Below are 6846 nucleotides of genomic sequence, written 5' to 3' on the forward strand. Positions count from 1 at the left end.
GTTCAATAAACTTTCTTTGCTGCCCACCACTCTTCACCTGGTCTATCTCTTCATTCTTCAAAGCAGCATGACCAAGAATTACAGCACTAAAGGCAGAGAATCCCTGCAACAGAAGGATCTCGTGTGTTGTGTTCTGTGAACTCTCACCTGTTTGGGAAGGGCCAGACACGCACACAGGGAGGATGGTGTACAGAGATGCGGGCAGACTTAGAGGTGGCACCCCGACACCTGAAGAGCACCCAGGGATGCCAGCTGACCCCGGGGCTGAGGGAGAGGAAGCGGTGGTCTCCCTCCCAGCCTCAAGAGGACCCAGCCCTGGCTTGTGAGCCTTCTGGCAGAGGGGAGGGGTGCCTCCAGCAGCCACTGATCAGCTCGGCTCGACTGGTCACAATTCTGATGAAAACTTCAGCCAGGGGCACCTGGGAGGGGCAGCCGATAAGAGTCTGACTCCTGATTTTGGCTCAAGTCATGATCTCAGGGTTGTGAGATCGAGCTCCTAGTGGGTCTCTGCACTGGGCGTGGGGTCTGCTTAAGAGTCTCTCCCTCTGCCTCTGTCCCTTGCCCACCACTCATCTGCATTCTATCTCTCTCTCCAAAAAAAATAAATAAAATAAAAAAATAAAATAAAATAAAATAAAATAAAATAAAAAACTGCAGCAGGCTCCTTTGTGCAATTTGACGGAAGATATAAAAGTCAGATGGAAATGCAACAGGTCAAGAGCAATAAAACTACTTTTAAAGAATCAGCGGAGAGGACTTGCCAGGCCAGATACCAAAATTTGATTATGGGGCTAGAGTACACTAAGATGATGTGTTATTGCCACAGGGACAGACCACTAGACCAACAGAACAGAACAGAGAGCTCCAAACAGATTAGGCACATGGGGACAATTGACAGTATGAGGCCATAATATTCCAAGTCAGGAAAAGAACTTTCTGGGTAAGACTGCAACAGCATTTTAATAGGTGGTGCTAAGATAATGGTTATCTAGAGAAAGGAAAACTAAATCAGATCCTTACATTAAAAGCAAACACAAGTCAGTATGAGTGGATATTAAGACTTAAGTGTGAGGCAAAACAAAGCTTCTGGAAGATAACATAAAACACCATCTTCATGATTTCAAGGCACGGGATGAGTTGTTAAATTTACCTGCATTATGGGACCAGCCGGGTGGCTCAGGGGTTTAGCGCCACCTTCAGCCCAGGGTGTGATCCTGGAGACCCAGGATTGAGGTCCCAGTCGGGCTCCCTGCATGGAGCCTGCTTCTCCCTCTGCCTGTGTCTCTGCCTCTCTCTCTCTCTCTCTCTCCTCTCTGTGTATTCTCATGAATAAATAAAATCTTAAAAAAATAAATAAAAATAAATAAATAAATTTACCTGAATTAAATGAGTTGAAGTGACAACATAAAACTGAAAAGAGATTTTTAACATGTGTCTGAGGAAAGTACTAACAGCCAAAACACATAACAAACTCCCACAAATCCGTGAGGAAAAGACAACCCAAAGCAACAAGATACCAATATGCACAAACGAAATCAGGGAAAAGTCTTGTAGGCTGGGCAACCCTCCCCTTGCCTGTGTGCACGGTTCACTAGGTTTTTATGGATCACTTAGGCTCAAATGGGAACAGGTTTGAGAGTCTCTGGGCATAAGGCACCATGGTAGGTACTGCCTCTGCCCTCGGGAGCTCATACTTAATGGGCATGGCCAACAGGGAATGTGAGCAGAATGGCAGCACAGCTCACCCAGGGATTACACCAAGTGCTACATAGATGCAGAGTGAAGCACGGTGTGTTTCCACAGCAAGAGAAAGGGACAATCAAAGCCCTTCCTGGAGAAGGTGACCTTATGGGCAGCATGAAGGATGAGCCCAGCTTTAATACAAGGATGAGTGATGGGCACCTCTCCAGGAGAGGACACTGAGGCCCAGGGACTCAGCCACACCATCCAATCTTGGGCAGATCCCTTGCCCGGGGAAGACCCGCTAAGGAGGCAGCCTGAACAGAGACCTCCCCGGGGCTCCACGCTTGTCACTGCCGGATTTCTGCAGGATTCTTGGGCACTGCCACGTAGCGCAGTTTCCTGAGGAAAGGTGGCCTCTGCTGCATCTGTTCGTCCCCACAGGTACTCCCGGGGACAGCACCTTGGTGGGCTTGTGGTCCAGCAGGTACCTGTTCAGGGTGGCTCTCATCGGGTCACACGCCTCGAGCCCGTTGGCCTGGTCCACCACCATCGCCTGGTGACAAGCTGTGGTCAGCTGGAGAACCTCGACCATCGACCCCCCGAAAAAGCCCCCTGCATAGTAAAAGTCACCCTCATCTCTCGGAATGTAGGCCTGGGACTGCGGCCGGCGCTCATAGGTGAAGGCCTCGCGGGCCGCCCCATAGAAACCGGGGTGCAGGGTGCCGAAGAGGGGGGGACAGGATCTCCACGCCCACGTGATCGCAGAACTTCATGTCCACATCCATACACACCAGGTAGTCCACCTCACGGAGGAAGCGCTGCTGTGAGAAATTGCTGATCATCTCCATGCGGTGCATGGACACCGTCCTGCCAGCGGGCATAGTTTCGCACCTCGAGGACCACGATCTGCTCCCTTCCGCAAGGGGCACACGGGGCACATCGGCGCCGGTCAGTAAAGACGTAGTAGATGACCCTGTGTCCCACCATGAAGTGCTTCTCTGCCGTCTGCAGGAACAGCTCCAGGAAGACCACGTATCTAAGACCAACGACAGGCACCCCAGAAACAGAGACGGTGGGTGTTAAACAGATCAAACAGCAGCAAAACAGACTAGGGCATAGACAGCTTATGGACCCCATAGTCACACCTGGAGGATGTTGTACTGAGTGAAATAAGCGATTGCAAAAGTCAAGCACTGTCTGATTCCACTTAAAGGGAGTATCTAGAATGCGCGAATTCCTAGAAAGAGACAGAAGGGTGGGTGCCAGAGGCCGGGGAGTGGGGAGCTTGTGTTCAGTGGGCACAGAGCTTCAGTTTTGTGAGGAAAACGCTTGTGAAGATGCGCGGCCCTCTGGTGGCACCGAAACACAAATCTAACACTACCGAACTATGGTGTTTAAACACAGCTAAGATGATAAATGCTATGTGCATTTTAACACAATTAAAAATCAAAAACCAAAAATAAAAACCATAAGCCAATCTACTAGCTAAAGACAGTGAATCAACTGTAGAGTAGCAGAGGCCTTCAGATTGGTATTGAGAGCGTGTAGCCTCAACCATAACGTATTTTCTTAATCCATGATGTTGATAAAAATCAAATGATGGATAATGTCTAAATGATAGCTCTCTCCCAACTCATGACCCTCTGATGGCTTCTCATCTTTAAAAAAAAGAAAAAGGTAAATCCAGATCCTACAGTGGTCTACCAGAGCCTACAAGATCTGCCTCTGACCTGGTCTCCTCCCCTCTCTCCTTCTTTCTGTGTGGGCAGGCCGTCTCCTTGATGTTCCTGACACATGCCTGCCATGCTCCTATGGGCCTTTGTGCTTCCTCCTCCCTCAGGCTGGGAGCACCGGGAGCCCGACGTGGGATTCGATCCCGGGTCTCCAGGATCGTGCCCTGGGCCAAAGGCAGGCGCCAAACCGCTGCGCCACCCAGGGATCCCCCGAAAATACCAATTTTTATAATCCTTCCAGAGGGCATATGAGAAAATCCATAAAAACTTTAAAGATTATAGTTTTTTATTTATTTGAGAGATGGGGGTGGGGAGAGGGAGAGAGACAAGCAGACACCATGCTGACTACAGAGCCTGATGCAGGGCTCAATGCCTGCAGGCAAAGATCATGACCGGAGCTGAACTCAAGAGTTGGACACCCTACTGACTGAGCCACCAATATATCAAAACTTTAAATTTCACTTCCAGGACTCTACCACACAGGTCGACTCATAGGTGTGTATAAAGACCCAAGTATAAAAGTTTACAAAAGTTATCAAGGATTTACTGAAAAGTGATTCACGAGCCACGAAATCCACACCAGCCCCCTGCCGGTCTTGTGCGTCTGCAGTGGTTCTGCTGCTGGCAGGTATGCGTGGACTTCCACCACCTCACTGGGCATCTTCCATAGCCTCGCTGAGTCCTAGCTTCTATCCCTCCTCATCTCCTGCCTTCTCCTGGACTGACACCCTCCCACCCACCCCGCCTCTCCCTTCCTCCCAGCGTCCTGTATACTGTGCCCATCTTCCAGAAGACAACTTCCCCCTCCCAGAAAATGTATTTATTTTAAAATGAGAGACAGCAAGAGCAGGAAAAGCAAGAAGGAGAGTAAAAGAATTTCAAACAGATTCCAAACTGAGGATAGAGCCAGACATGGGGCTCAATCTGAGGATCCTGAGATCAGGACCTGAGCCAAAATCAGGAGTCAGGCCCACTTAACTGAGTCCCTCAGGCACCCCCCACCCCCAACCCAGCAGGCACCTGAACATTTTTCATGCACATGTTTACCCTTAAGCTCTAATTCTTGCTCCTCTTACAAGTCAGCTCAGGATGATTCCCTCCCAGTCTCAGCCAAGGTCAGCTCCACCCTCTGCCAGTCCCGAGGCCCATTCCACCTCTGCCTCAGGGTACAGCAGTTCTGAGTTTCCTCCCTTCCAGGTGAGTTTTGGACTGACATGGGCAGTTCCAAAGGCCATTCTTTCCCAGCTTATGCCAACACGGTGGGGAAGAAGGGCCAGTGACATGCCCCCCAGAGCCCTTGCAGCCTCCATTCATCCCTCACCCTGCAAACGTCCGGGGAGCTTTACAACCTCCTAAGAGAAGGCTGGACCCCGGGCCCAGTCACAGCTTTCTGGGCTCTGGAGGATCCAGGCCTCCATTGTCAGCAGCACTCCTCCTTTGACACATTCGAGCTGAGCCCTGAGAACCCACTGGCAAGGTGAGCCCACGGAGCCTCCTGCTGGCCAGGAGCTCCTGCTCAGTGTCCCAGGATGTGGGAGGGCAGTCCCAGGTCAGGGGCGTGGTCTGGGTACCCGGGCTGCAGGCCCTCACGCCAGGCCAGCCCGCTCCAGGTCCTGGGGGAAGGATGCGGCCCTTCCTGTGGGCCTTCTCCAGGCGCTGCTCTGCCCGGGCCGCCTTTTCTTGCGCAGGTTCTGCCGCCGCTTATCCTGCCGCCGCTGCATCTTCTCGACCACGTGGGCGGTGCGCTTCTCCCACTTGCGCTTGCGCTGGGCGCGCCGCTTCTCCTTGCGCTTCAGGGCCTCCTGCAAGCAGGTGCTCATTGTCTCGGATGCGCACGCCCTCGGCCTTGTACAGCAGGTTGGTCCACTTCATCTTACTCTCGAGCTCCCGGGCCTTCCCTTCGTCCTGGTCCCGCAGCTCGTCCAGCTGAGCCTGCCGTGCCTGAAGGCGCTCCAGCAGCTGCCGGTAGTTCTTGCCCGTCAGCGGCGTCAGGTTCCCCTTCAGCTTCTGCCTCTTCTCCTTCCGGCGCTGGGCCTTGCTGCTGGCTTGCTCCTCAGTCACCTCCACCTCAGGAAGAAGGGTTGCAACCCCAGTGAATTACAGCTTTTCGGAACCTTTCCCATGAATGCTCCCGAGCACCCCTGTGGGCAGGCACTGCTGCCACTCCACTTTGCAGATGGGCAACCACAGGCTAGAACCACATGGCCAGCTAGGGGAAAGCCAGAGTCCCCATGCCCCTCACACCTTGTTGAAGAGCAGCCCTGACTGTGCCTCCTCAGGAGGTGGCTCGTGGGGCTCATGGGGCAGCTCAGCAACCTCCGCAGCCTGTGCCACCTTCTCCTTTGCCCTCAGCTCCTTTCGCTTTCTCTTTTTCCTGTCCCGCTCCTGTTTCCTCCGCCGTCTCTTCTCCAAGGCGGCAGGAGACAGCTCGGTGGTGCGGCCTGGAGAGGAAGAAAGGAAGAACTCAAGCCTAAGGTCCTCCCAACTTGGGGCCCCCGAATCTGGGGATGAGGAATCAGGGCAGAAAAGCAGGGTAGGAGATTGCTGTGGCAGGACACAGTGCCCACTGACTTCAGTGCTCGCCTGTGAAATCATCTACTGCCCAGAATGCAAAGGACCCACGAATAAGAACCACAGCTTTCAGTTCCTAGGGACTTATATACCCTAGGACACTTTACAAGCATAGCGACTGTAACTTCCTAAAGCTCCAACAGATGACATATCCTGCATCATTCTGTAGATGAAAAGCACAGGCTTAGCAAAGGCCACCAACTGGAATGTAGCATCAGGTCAGAATGACTCAGTGCCCGTGCTGACCACAGCAGCGTTCTGCTAGTGACATGTCTGACCTCTGCTCTGTCACTGATGGCCTTTTCTTCTGGAGGCAAACAAGAAAACCCTGGACCAAGGTGACCCAGACCTGTGTGTAGGAAGGCCAGGCTTGGAGCCTGGACTACCCCTTGGGAACGACCTCCTAGCTTGACCCATGGCAGTACACAAAGAAGGTAGGGGACCGTCCCCACACAGCCAGAGGCTCAGGGGACATCCCCTGGGAAAAGGCAGGTGATGGCTGACCAGGAGGACTACACCACTAGCGGAAAAGGCCCAGGCTGGTTCAGGTCTGTGCTCCCCGTGGAGGTCTTCTCTCCAGCCCTCGCCTACCTCACAAGGCTGTCATGACACTTCTGGGGACCCAAGGGCTGCCCGGTGGGGTGTTCAGCAAAGGGAGCTTCCCACTTCCCAGGGAGAGGAGGCTGAGCCTCTCTCCAAGGGCACAAGGAATCTGCAGCTCAGCACAGATCATACAAGGCGGGTAAACCTGGGAACACAGGCCCCCGTGAGATGCCGCAAACCATACCTTATCTCCTGCTGATCAAAGCTGCTAAGGCCCTGGCAGGACCCACTATAGGGGTGGCAGTGGCAGCTGAGG

At 53.0% G+C, this 6846-nt stretch overlaps 2 pseudogenes; both read right to left on the bottom strand.

Moving 5' to 3' along the window:
• Window positions 1-1952: 1952 nt before the first annotated feature.
• On the bottom strand, window positions 1953-4077 carry LOC119876593 (annotated as a pseudogene).
• Window positions 4078-4152: 75 nt separating this feature from the next.
• LOC119876594 overlaps window positions 4153-6846 on the bottom strand; it is a 4318-nt pseudogene continuing 1624 nt past the window's right edge.

Source organism: Canis lupus, chromosome 9 (genome assembly GCF_011100685.1).
Source record: "Canis lupus familiaris isolate Mischka breed German Shepherd chromosome 9, alternate assembly UU_Cfam_GSD_1.0, whole genome shotgun sequence".
NCBI classification, from domain to species: domain Eukaryota; kingdom Metazoa; phylum Chordata; class Mammalia; order Carnivora; family Canidae; genus Canis; species Canis lupus.